Source organism: Mirounga angustirostris, unplaced genomic scaffold, assembly GCF_029215605.1.
Source record: "Mirounga angustirostris isolate CCGP_5_RB_7025 unplaced genomic scaffold, mMirAng1.0.hap1 SCAF_6, whole genome shotgun sequence".
Lineage (NCBI taxonomy): Eukaryota > Metazoa > Chordata > Mammalia > Carnivora > Phocidae > Mirounga > Mirounga angustirostris.
Window position 1 is genome coordinate 29,538,903 of NW_026991714.1, and position 12,899 is coordinate 29,551,801.

At 42.7% G+C, this 12,899-nt stretch overlaps 1 protein-coding gene across 8 annotated transcripts in view; it reads left to right on the top strand.

Annotated features, from left to right (window-relative positions):
* The window catches only part of ZNF281 (zinc finger protein 281), a 99,055-nt gene that overhangs the window by 32,144 nt on the left and 54,012 nt on the right, over positions 1–12,899 (top strand). Inside the window, exon 1 of one of the 8 annotated variants that reach the window (XR_008506245.2) lies at positions 3,163–3,658. The exons of the other annotated variants lie outside the window; for them this stretch is intronic. The gene's annotated coding sequence lies outside the window, so the exon portion shown is untranslated. Of the gene's footprint in view, positions 1–3,162; positions 3,659–12,899 lie in introns of those variants that run through there. 8 annotated transcript variants of the gene reach the window in all.

Genomic DNA, 12,899 nt, shown 5'->3' on the forward strand with positions numbered 1-12,899 from the left:
TTGCCCTGCTGGGGCAGACAGACAATAAATAAGTAAACAAACAGGATTCATCAGATGAAGATAAGTGCTATAAAAAAAAAAGAGAAAGAAAGAAAGGAAGAAAGAAAGAAAGAAAGAAAGAAAGAAAGAAAGAAAGAAAGAAAGAAAGAAAGAAAAAAGCTGAGTACAGAGATAAGATAGAGAGTGATAGGGTGGGAGGGATGCTGTTTTGGATAGGGCTTTCAGGTCAAAGAAGATCACCAGAAGACACTGGAGGAGGGTCCTGAAAGAAATAAGGGAGCTCCGAGCTTGTGATATGAATCCTGTTCTGTCCCAGACAGAACAGTCTGAGCAAAGGCCCTGAGGCAACAGCATGCTTTGTATGTTCCACCTAAAGAGGCCAGTGTTGTGGCCAGAGTGGAGTGAACAAGGAAGAGAATGGGATTAAGGACTAAGACCATAGAGCTGGGTAGGGTGGCCAGATCATGTAAGGCCTTGTAAATTAAAATAAGGACATTTTTCGGCTTTTATTTTGAATAAAATGGGAAGCCATAGAGATTTTTGAGCAGAGAAGTGACAGCACCTGACTTTAAAGGAGTTTTTATAGTGTGAAGCAGAGTCAGGAAACGGGGGATAGGGTGGATGGGGAAAAGAGCACATAGAACTGTGCTTTCCAATGTGGTAGCCACTAGCCACAGGTGGCTATTTTAGTGTAAATTGGTTAAAAAATTTTTTTAAAAGTACAAATTCATATTCTTAATTGCACCACCCACATTTCAAGTGCTCAATAGCCACATGTAGCTAGTGGTTACTGTATTGGGCAGTGAGATAAAAATAATTTCCATCTTCACAGAAAGTTCCATTGGATAGTGCAGATGGAATCTTAGAGGCCTTTGTAGGGTCTTTGGCTTTTATTCTGGGTAAATGGAAAGCTATTGGAAGGTTTTAAGCAGAGGCGGATGTGCTCTGAGTTATGATTTCAAAAGGGTTGCTAGGTTGAAAATAGACTATAAAAGGGGCAATGGTGAAAGCTGGGAGACCATTAATCGTCTAGTTGAGAGATTATGTCTTGGTTGAAGTGGTAGCAGTGGTGATTGTGAGAAATGGTTGGATTTCGAATATAGCTTGAAGGCAGAATCAGTAGGCTTTTCCGATGGAATTGATGTGTGATTTGAGAAGAAAGTGATAAAAGTGATGGGGGTGATGATGACGGGACAGAATGTAAGGCACAAATGGAAGGACTGAACACATAAAGGAAAAGTCCCATTCATCATGAACCAGGGACAGTGGAGGGCTGTGGCTGGAAGACTGAGGTCTAGAGAGCCCTCATCTGAGTAATAGAAGATAAAGAGGTAAAAGGGAGAGACAGGTGTGCTGGGAGTATAAGGATGGTGGAGAAGATTTCAAATAGTTGTTGGAAAGGGCCCATTTGAAGTTGGTGACCATGAAACGGTCTACCCCTTTGATTTCCTCTAACAGAGTTTGCTCCCGTGCAAGGAAAGGGGGAAGAGGTGACTGGGTCAACATCATTCAGGGCTGATGTTTTCCTGGATGGATTTGTAGGAAATGCAGAGGGGAAGGGAGTTTAAGTGAACAGGGACAGGGGTATTATAACATGGAATCTAAATGGATAAAGAGGAAAGTGAAAAAAGCCAAGGGCTGATGAATTGGGAGGAAGCAGAGGGATCAATAGACTGGAGGCACTAATATTTCTAAGAACAGCTGCAGCCATAGACCAAGCAAGTTGGAAGGAGAGATGCTTATCCCAACACTGAATGCCGGAGTCAGTAATTTTGCAGGTGGAGCTGTTTCAGGTGACGACAAGGTCGGGCTTTTGGAGTCTATGCATCTCTGTATCTTCATTCTGGGCTGACTTGCTAAATCCTGGAATGCCATAAAAGATGATCTCACTGCAGATCCCATGTAAGCAGGTTTGGTAACCAAAAGCCCAAGAGCATGGGTTTGGTGCCTATCCCACGGTTCCAGGCCTGTCGCAAACCGGCTGTGTTAACCACGCACCTTGAGGAAATGAACTTTATGGTCCCTTCCATCTCTAATCTGTGACTCAATGGCCTCATTATAATTACAGTCTCTTTCTAAACACTGACCTTCAAGAGGGACCCTGGAGCATTTGCCTATTAAAAATATGCAGCTTTGCAAATATTTATCTGCTGTTTCTTGGAATATTAAACTCTTGGAAAGCTGCCTTCTGGATCACATGACGGAATCTTGACCATGTGGTCATCAGAGCTGGTGTGAGAGGAATTCTATACCAGCCACATCTGGGGCTCGGTGTCCTTCAGGCCCTGCTCTCTCCAATGCTCTTCACCTAACAAGCATTTCTAGTTCTCTTTCTCTCTTTTAAAATGTATTTAAATAAACTCTATGTCCAACGTGGGGCTTGAACTCACCACCCTGAGATTGAGAGTCCTATGTTCTACCGACTGAGCCAGCCAGGCACCCCACATTTTTGTCTTTTAATTTTCTTAGTGCCTTATAGGGGAGCTCCTTCAGCAGAAATGATAGAAGCTGGTTGCTCTCAGAATCGGATGCAATGGTGTGACCTGTAAATTCTTATGAACATTTGAACATTTTATTGATATTTATTCAGGAGAGATTCCAAAAGGCCAAACTGGGCCCCCCCACCCCACCCCCCATCACTCTTCCCTCTCTAGGGCCGAGAGAGTATTAAGAACAATCTAAGGTAAATTTTTAACAAGATGGTCTAGCTTGGGCTTTGTAGACTTGACTAATGAAGTAAGTGGTAGTTTTTAGCTAAAATAACCTCATTGTTTGGACAAGTTTTCTCCTTTGAGTTTTCTAGGGTCATTAGAATGATCTAACTACCTTACCTGCTATTTGAACTGGCTGAGCCTCTGGAGGGACAGAAAACAAAAGAAGGGTGTAGAAATGCAAATAGATAGCTCTAAATTCCAGTCCCAGGCTGCCAAAATAAAGCTAAAGCTGACATGGAGGGTCTCCACAGAGGTCTGTGGAAAGTCTCTAGAAAAATCTCACAAGATGAATTTCTTTTCATGGATTGGAGTCCTTTGGTAGGTAAGAAAAACAAAAACAAAATAAAAACAAAGGGTTTCATACTTGGAATTTGCTCAGTGCCAGTTGAATGGCTAATTGTTTCTTTTTTTCTCCATCCCCCCCCCCCCCCCGCTTTTTTTTCTGCCTGAATAGATAATCCTTACAAAACATCCATTCATTCTACAAGTGAAAATTTCAGGAATACTCGACACTGGCCTTGGCAAGACTAATGGACCGAGATTGAGTGATGGATTTGTGTGTTGTGGCTGATACATGTTTTGGTGTTTTGTATGCTAGTTTAAGAATATTTTAGCATTAGAAGATTTATAACATTTTAATTAATGAATACGATGAAGGCTTAAACTTGTAGATGAAATTATAAGACACAATATTTTTGTAGCTTCTTTTTGAGCACAAAGTTGATTGTTCTTGTTGCTTTAAGAAAGGACCTGCTGATAATGTTAGCTTTCTTTTCTGTTTCAGTGTGACCACTTTAACTGATATGTAAACAATTACTTTTTAAGGGAAATAAAATGAGGCAATACAGCCTCATGAAAAGGACGCACAATATCAGATTCTTAATTGCTAAATTAAATTTGGGCTCTTACTTGATTTCTGCTATGAACTGGCTGCACGACTTTGAGTAAGTTATTAAGTTCCCCTTTAAAAAATATAACATTGGAATGAGAAATATGTGATAATGAAAAAATATCTGTGAAAGTGTTTTAAAGTCCCATGAAGAAAGCACAATCAGAAACCACAGTTGCGTTGGCTATTTCACTGAAAATAATCTGATCTTGTCAGTAAACCTAAATTTTAGTAAGATTGGTTTATTTTTTTAAGCCATTTAATTTCAGATGCTTAGGAACTCTTCAATTTGTTAATGGAAAGAAACGCCGTATACACCGGATGGCTACACAGCAACTATATTCTGGTAAAATAATCTCTTAAATCCTTGTATACACAGTCACTAACTGTTGGCTTTATAAGGTCAGCGCAAGCATACCAGCCCTGTGGCTGTTAGGAGCTCCGTGCGTCCAAGATAGCACTAACTAACACAAAACAGCAAATAGTTTAAACAGCGCCAGTTGATTTGTGTGTAACCCAGTCTGAACAGAGGATTCTAAAGAAACTCACCAGCAAAGTTACATTAGTTCTGGAGATCGTTAGGTTGTATCAGTGGCGGTTAGCTATGCCTTATTAAAAAGCAAAGGTTAGAAAGTGGAATCTTGAATTCGGATACTCTTAAACTATTAAGGCCTACAAGCAGCAGGCCAACTTTTATTTCTGACTGCTGACTGCTTTTGAAGGAGAAAGCTTTGGAAACTGATATTCCAGTTCCCAGGTCCTCAAAGAAGCATAGTCTAGTGAAGAAGGATATTCTGCCGGGGTTAGCAGAAGCCTCGTGGTTTTAGGAACTAGGGATGCCAGGCTCCCGGGTTCTGAGTTCCAATATTGATTCTGTCCCTGAGTCACCCAGACCAGTCACCCACTGTCTTGTGTTTCCCTCTTTAGAGAAGAGCTAAGACTATTGACTATTTTTTTTTTAAGATTTTATTTTTAAGTAATCCCTACACGCAATGTAGCTCGAACTCATAACCCTGAGATCAAGAGTCACACGCTCCACCGACTGAGCCAGCCCGGTGCCCCAGACTATATTGACTTTTTCAGAGGTTGCAAAACACATTTAAAAAGGATAGGAAGGCACTAAAAAACATGTAATTATGAAATATTAGAGGGGGTGCATTTTAATAAAGGTAAGTGCATTCTATTTTTAAAGATTTTATTTATGAGAGAGAGAGAGAGAGAGAGAGAGAAAGAATGAGCGGGGGAGGGGCAGAGGGAGAGGGAGAAGCAGACTCCCCGCTGAGCAGGGAGTCCAACTAGGGGCTCTATCCCAGGACCCGAGGATCCCAGAACCATGACCTGAGCAGAAGGCAGACTTAACCGACTGAGCCACCCAGGCACGCCCCCCCTTTAAAAAATATTTTATTTTATTTATTTTTAAGATTTTATTTAATCATTTGAGAGAGCGCATTAGCAGAGGGGAGAGGCAGAGGGAGAAGCAAGCAGACTCCCTGCTGAGCTGGGAGCCTGATGACAAGGGGCTCCATCCCAGGACCTGGAGATCATGACCTGAGCCGAAGGCAGCCGCTTAACCATGTGAGCCACCCAGGAGCCCCTTTAAGATTTTATTATTTTTTAAAGATTTTATTTATTTGAGAGAGAGCGAGAGATTGAGAGAATGAGTAGAGGGAGAGGCAGAGGGAGATGCAGGCTCCCCGCTGAGCAGGAAGCCCGACGTGGGACTCGATCCCAGGACGCTGGAATCGTGACCTGAGCCAAAGGCAGATGCTTAACCATCTGAGCCACCCAGGTGCCCTAAGATTTTAAGTAATCTCTATACCAAGGTGGGGCTTGAACTGACAACCCTGAGATCAAGAGCTGCACGCTCCACTGACTGAGCCTGCAAGGCGCCCCTACAAAGGTAAGTGCATTCTTTTGATAATTGGAAGGTGATAATCTTTGTGTAAGAGTAGAGAGTTTGATTTCAGAATAGAGTTTTATGTTTGAAATCTCTTATTTGAACATTGAGAATTTGGGTCTTTGTTGGCTCTGTTAATCTATGTTGCTTATTGAGAGGGAACTGTTAACAAGTAGCCTTACCGGAGTGGTTAATTGCTTATCAGACATCAGACCCCCAGGCTTTCTAGAAAGGTATATTTAAATTTAGTAACTGACTTTCAAAGAGGGAGACTAACAAGTACAGGGCACTGAGCATGGGTTTTTTACGTGTTGTAAACAAATGTACAGAGTGAATTCTCCAGAGACCTTAAAAAGTTGTTTGTTTTGAAGGAAATTGATTGAAACACCCATTTCATTCCTCGCTTTCCCACGACTGTTCAGCACCAGCTTGGGTTTTGAATTCTTCTTGTTGGACATCACTTAGATCCCTCATTAACACAGCAAACCTTTCAGAGATGGAACTCAATGTTTGTTAGTTTTTTTAATGGTGCCTCTCATCATTAAAAAAATGGGTATAGTTTTTAACTCTTCATCCTTTCAGCCTTCTTTAGACTCTCTACCAACCCAGCCAGTCCTGAATTCCGTTCAGTTTTTCCTTCTGTGTCTAGCATCCCTCTTCTGATTCCCATTAAAAACCGGACTATCTTCCCATCATCCCAAATGAACAGTTACTATTACTTTTGTCCTGTTTCATTTTTTTTTAATGACATAAAACATTGGAGATAAGGTCAAGTTTCCTTTGAATACTAATTCCAGTTCCATTTTCTCCTTCTATCCTCGCCTCACAGAGCCCCTGTTCAGTTTGATATGTGCTTTAAAAATATTTTATATATATTTAACATGTACACATAATTAATAGGTAGTATTGTTTTATAAGTTTAAATATCTATAAATGGTTCCATGTATACCTATTGTTCTATGATTTGCTTACTTTCCTGGACATTCTTTTGATAGCTATCCATGTATCCATACATATATATATAGACTAGATATAATATATATACATCGTCATTATTTTTAATTTCCTGGTATTTTATGGTACAAATAATACCATATTTTATTGATCAGTCCATTAGTGGATATGGGTTTTAAAATTTTCACTAACATAAACAATGCTTACATTATTTTTACCTATGTCAGATGTAGGTATTAGTTTCTTAGACTAGACCCAGGATGCAGAATTGCTACATTTTAAATATGCCCAATTTCACTTTTAAGAAATATCACCAAATTGATTTGCAGCTGTTTGAAAACTGTTCCCCAAATACTCTCAACTCTTTTCAGACTTTTTTTTTTTTTAAACCCCACAATCCCAAGGTTAAGACCTGAGCTGAGCTGAGATCAAGAGTCAGACGCTCAACCGACTGAGCCACCCAGGTGCCCCCAGACTTATTTTTTTTAATTTATTTAAAACAATTTTTTTTTTTCAGGGAGACTGGGTGGCTCAGTCATTAAGCATCTGCCTTCGGCTCAGGTCATGATCCCAGGGTCCTGGGATCGGGCCCCGCATCGGGCTCCCTGCTCTGTGGGAAGCTTGCTTCTCCCTCTCCCACTCCCCTTGCTTGTGTTCCCTCTCTCGCTGTCTCTCTGTCAAAAAATAAATAATAAAAAAAAAATTTAAAAAAAACAATTTTTTTTTCTTGTGATAAGAGCTCTTAAGATCTCTTAAGCAACTTTGAAATATGCAATACAGTATTGTTAACTATTGTCACTATGTATGCTGTACATCCCTATCAGGCTTCTTAATTTTTGCCAATTTTAGTGGTAACAAATGGTTTTCTCTTGGGTTTTCAAGTTTCACTTCAGTTCATTATATTCACAGTCCTTCCCTAAGGACAGCTCTTTTCCGAGCACTCTCCAGGTCAAACACTTCAGAGGCTCTCCGCTATCCACTCAATCCAAACTGTGGCTGACCACGGCCAAGTCCTCTGCAAGCAGCCTGTCTAGCTTCATCCTTATGTGTCTGGCTGTACCAAAATGAGCTACTCACCATTTTCTCAAATTCGGCTTTTATTTTCTGCCTCAGCAACTTGATCACTCTCTTCTGCATTACTTTATTGATTCAATAAATATTTAGTAAGTTCTTGACTTCCTGCCAGGTGCTGAGAATGTAAGAGTGAACAAGAAAGACAATATCTAGGCATGCATGGAGCTTACCATTTTTAGCAGAGGATGGGGAGGGGCAGAAGGAAAACGGTAAAAATATAAACAAGCTAATTTTTCATAGTTGTAGGTACTATAAAGAAATTAAAGGGGCTCCTGGGTGGCTCAGTCAGTTAAGCATCTGCCTTCAGGCTCAGGTCATGATCCCAGGGTCCTGGGATCAAGTCCCAAGTTGGGCTCCCGGCTCCCCCGGGGTGTGTGTGGGGGGTCTGCTGCTCCCTCTTCCTCTGCCCCTCCCCCGTTTGTGCTCTCCCCCTCCCTCAAATAAATAAATAAAATCTTTAAAAAAAAACAACAAAGGGGCGCCTGGATGGCTCAGTCGTTGGGCATCTGCTTTTGGCTCAGGTCATGATCCCAGGGTCCTGGGATCGAGCCCCGCATCGGGCTCCCTGCTCTGCAGGAGGCCTGCTTCTCCCTCTCCCACTCCCCCTGCTTGTGTTCCTGTTCTCGCTGTCTCTCTCTGTCATATAAATAAATAAAATCTTTTAAAAAAAACCAACAACAAAAAGAAAGTAAAATGGAATGTTAATTTGACTTTTTGTGGTGTTGTGTATATGGGGGGGGGGGGGCGGTCCAGGGGATGTGGGCATATCCAGGTAGGAGCCTTAGAAGGGCAGGTGCTCAGGGAAGGCTTTGCAGAGGAGGTTATATTCCTCCTGAGACCAGCAAGGTGAAGCTCATTCACAGCCCAGGAGTGTTGCTAAGCTGGAGCAAATGGAGCCTCTATGCAGGGATGGCCTGGGTATCCTGACGAACAGAGCTGCCCTTGTGAATGGGCAGTCGGGGCTTGGAGAGTGGTAAATGCAGTAGGAGACACAGACAGGCAGAGCTGTGCCTCTCAGAGCCTTGCTGGTGCTCTCTTCAACTGTAGTTTGTCATTTATTTATTTATTTAGTAAACTCTACCCCCAACGTGGGGCTCAAACTCATGACTCAGAGCTCGAGAGTCACATGCTCTACCAACTGAGCCAGCCAGGTGCCCCTGTAGTTTGCACTTTAAAGCCATGATCAGATCCTCTTTTTATAACCATCCCTGAGCCTGCCAGCTGAACTACACGATCTTTCTGGTCCACCATGGCAAGTGGTGGTACCTCTTAGGACACTATACGTGGCACTTTGGGATCTCGGGATCATTTCTTCCCAAGAGCTGATTTGCTTTCATCCGTCATTTTGTTTCTACCTTGTAAGGGACAATATTTTATTTTATTTTAAGATTTTTTTTTTTAAGTATCTCTACACCCAATGTGGGGCTTGAATTTGCAACCCCGAGATCCAGAGTCACATCTACTGACTGAGCCAGCCAGGTGCCCGACAATACTCTATTTGAGAATGAGTAAAGTAGAGGGAGAAAAGGTACAATGCAGAAGAAGCCTGTCCCTTCTGACTGAGTCACTTTGGAATGAACTGAGTTTCAGTGAAATAAACTTTCTCTTAGTGTATCCAAGCTAATTTTCACAGTGGCAAATAAAATTAACTTAATTTTCTTTAATAATTGGTAAGACCAGTTGTAGTTCCCAAAGTGACTTTTTTTTTACCCCACCCAGGTTTTTTCTCAGAATAACAATTAGTTATTGCTATTAACAATTAATAATCATTAACAGTCTTGGTTTTTTTACCTTTTTAAAAAGTCATCTTTATACCCACCATGGGGCTCAAACTCATGACCCCAAGATTAAGAGTTGCATGCTCTACCGACAGAGCCAGCCAGGTACCCACCCAGCAATCTTGTCTTTGATGCTGTGCCCACTCTGAGCTTTAACTTTTTATGAAGAAGTGATGGTGTGTTATGTGCATTGGGGACCTTTCTCCAGCACCACCAGCTGCTGAGGGTAACGTTGTGTCTAGAGACTGTGATACATGTTTTCATGTGGTTATATCCCTTTATTTTCAGTATAATCTTTGAGTTGTGTATTAGATTTCTTTTCTAGATGAAAAAAACAGGTTCATAGAGGTCATTTTTGGTCCCCAGCTTATAGAATTAGCAAATAGCGAGCCGACATTTAAATCTGGGGCTTCTGACCACTTCTATGTGAAGCTGCCATGCTTTAAATAATAATATAGCAAACACCAACCACTTGCTATTTCCAGACACAACCTTAACCACTGTGCTCTTAACCACTGTGATGTGCTTGCTGTTCATCTCATTTTCCTTCTTTAACTCTCATTTTCTGTGAGCATGTATCAGACAGTGAGAAGCAATTTTAGCTGTAGGTAAGAGATGGGCTCTGTCTGGAGCTAGATCGCCTGGGTCAAGGGCTTCTCTACCAGCTTCCTGGCTATGTGGGCAAATTACTTCACTTCTCTGTGGTTTGCGTTCCTTATTTTTAAGGGGGGGATAATAACCGTATTATCTCATTGGGTTATTGTAAGGATTCACCGGATAATGCACATAAAGGGCTCTGAAGGAGCCTCCTGACCCCTGGAGCTAGCGTGGGCCTCCCCCAGGTGCCCTACACCTCTGCCCTGTGCCTGCACCCTGCCTACTTCCCTCCGCGTGGTCTTCCCACATCAGATGGACCGCCCTGTTTCCCTGAGGGTAATGGGAGCTCTTGGTGGGTGGGTCTGCTTGTTCAAATCTTAAGGCTCTAGGGCAGTGACTGGCCTGTAGTTGGCTCTCAGTGTCTATTTGTTGAATGGCCCTGTGTTTCTGATAAACCTGAACTCCAGCTTCCATGTTGAACAAAATAATTGCTACTCTGGTTTCCCGTCAATGCCCTGTGAATTAGTGTTCCCTGAAACTCCATTTCCAGGGCTTCAAATATCTCAAATGACTCATGAGTCAGTTCTTCTAGTTCTGACCATTTTTAAAAAATCTGTTATCCCCAGCTAACTATTAATAAAAGAAAAGCCCGTATGCATCCCAAACTCAACATGTTCAAAACCAAACTCACTGCCTTTTCTTCAAGCACAGCTCCTCTTCTGGGGTCCCTAGCCGGGTTGATGATGTGTGTGCCTTACCCCCCGCCCGCTTAGAGACCTTGGAGACCTCCTGTACTCTTCCCTCTTCCCTCTCTTCCCCTCAGTGTGCAGCCAGCCACCTATGTGGCTGCCCAAAACCTGCCCGGAAGCCACTGCCAGAGGTCCGGAGCCAGTATTCGGCCACCTGACTCCTAAAGCATGTACCCTGAACCTGAGGACTTTCTCCAGGAAGGTCCCTCCTTTGACCTCAGGATCACGGCTTTAGTTTGGACTGGATCTGTTCCAGCATGAACGGCCTCCCACCTGTGCCTCACATACAGCTCCTTCTCCACCCCGTGGCAAGCATTATCTTTCCAAAAACAAATGCAGTCCTACGACTTTGCTGCATTCAAACCACTGGTGGGTGGAGGAGCGCCTGGGTGGTTCAGTCAGTTAGGTGTCTCACCCTTGGTTTCGGCTCAGGTCATGATCTCAGGGTCCTGGGATAGAGCCCCCCATTGTCGGGCTCCCTTGCTCAGCAGGGAGTCTGCTTGTCTCTCTCTCTCTCAAATCAATCAATCAATCAATCAATCTTAAAAAAAACCGAAAACAAAAACAAACACTGGTGGTTCCCTTTGCATGTTTTAAAGTCTAAACTCCTCACGTAGCATCAAATCACCTTCTTGGTCTTTCCCTAGCTTCCCTCCCCCTCCATTGCCTCTACCCTCAGCAATAGCTTAGCCTCAAGGTCTCCTGCCAGACCAGGCAGGTTCTGCATCTGCTGCTCTGGGTCTAGAACACCCTTTCTCCCCTTTGCTTAGCGAAGTCTTTTTTGTCCTTCAACATTTAGCTCATAAGCCACATCCTCTGTGAAGGCTTTCAAAGACAGCCCCAGACAGCCCCTCCCACCAGTGTACCTCACAGAGTCTTCTGAGCCCATAACTTTGGTGAACACATTTCTGAATCAAAAGTGCAGATGTGACAGTTCACACAGCAAAGCATGTGCTCCTGGAGACAATGGGACAGATAATTGAACAAAATCCAGAAGAACCTCATGGAGATTACTCCTTTTTTCTCTCCACTACCCCATGAGAGGGCCAAGGAGGACCCTTCCATGGCAGGGAGCTGTTCGTAACTCTTTGTATCTGCCCAGTGCCTGGCACGATGCCCGACTCAATCAGCGTTTGGCTGAATGTACCAAGATTATACCAGGCCTGAGGTTCTTTAAGATTTGAACAGATCCAAATCTCCTGTGTAAATTTCCCCGAAATAACCGACCAACCACACCAAACCGTAAAAGCCATCATTTCTGTCTTGGCTTGATCACTCGAACAGTTTACTTCTCCTGGCTTCCACGTCCTTATCTATGAGTTAGGGAGAGTAGCAGCTACTTCTAGGCGTTGCTGTGAAGATTATGTGAGCGAACTGAAGGAAATCAGCAAGCATGGGGCCTGGCTAAGGAGTCTTTGTTTCAGGCACAAAGATATGTGTAGCTCATCTCTATAAACAGGAACTGGGAGGCAAGGTCATGTCCTAAAATAACTTTTTTAAAGTTAGGATTATATTGGGAATTTTAAAAGGTAAGACAGTTTAGAATATTACTAATATTTACTAACAGCTTTAGCCTACGAAGATGCATCCTCCTAAATTTTAAGGTACCCTTTGACTTTTCGCCCATACAATTTAGAGTTGGGCTGGGGGAGGTGTGATTCACCATTTGTCGCGCTGCACCTTTGTTTATCTGCTTTGTCTGATCCCAAACCTAGCCATGCAAAGGAATCGCTGGGGTGAATGTTTTTACAGATTCCTGGGCCCCACCCCACACGCCTACTGAATCATAATTGGGGGCAGGAAGGGGACTGCAAATCTACATTTATAAAAACCTCCCCTTGTGGTTTGATAATCTGCAAGTTTTGGGAACTACTAATACATTACGCTCAAAATTCTCAATTTCTCAGCTTTATCTTCTTTATAATTAAAAAAAATGTGTAAACTATTAGCTTTCTCAATGCCTCTTTCACCTTCACTGTGGTCTGTTCATCCTGCTGGTGGAAAAACTGGCTCCAGTTAACAATAGGAGAAAAAAAGGTGCAAACTTTACCAGCTTCCCCACCTTCTTAGCATCGGTGAGGTATTCCCCACCCCCCTCCGTGTCCTACTGGGGCAATTTAAATGCTAATGTGTTAAATACAACAATCTCTTTTAGCAATCAGAACTGTTTTTCTGCCAATCTTATTTCTCTTTATATTTGTGGGTTTATTCATCAATTCATTCATTCATTGGCTAGAGAGGCATATG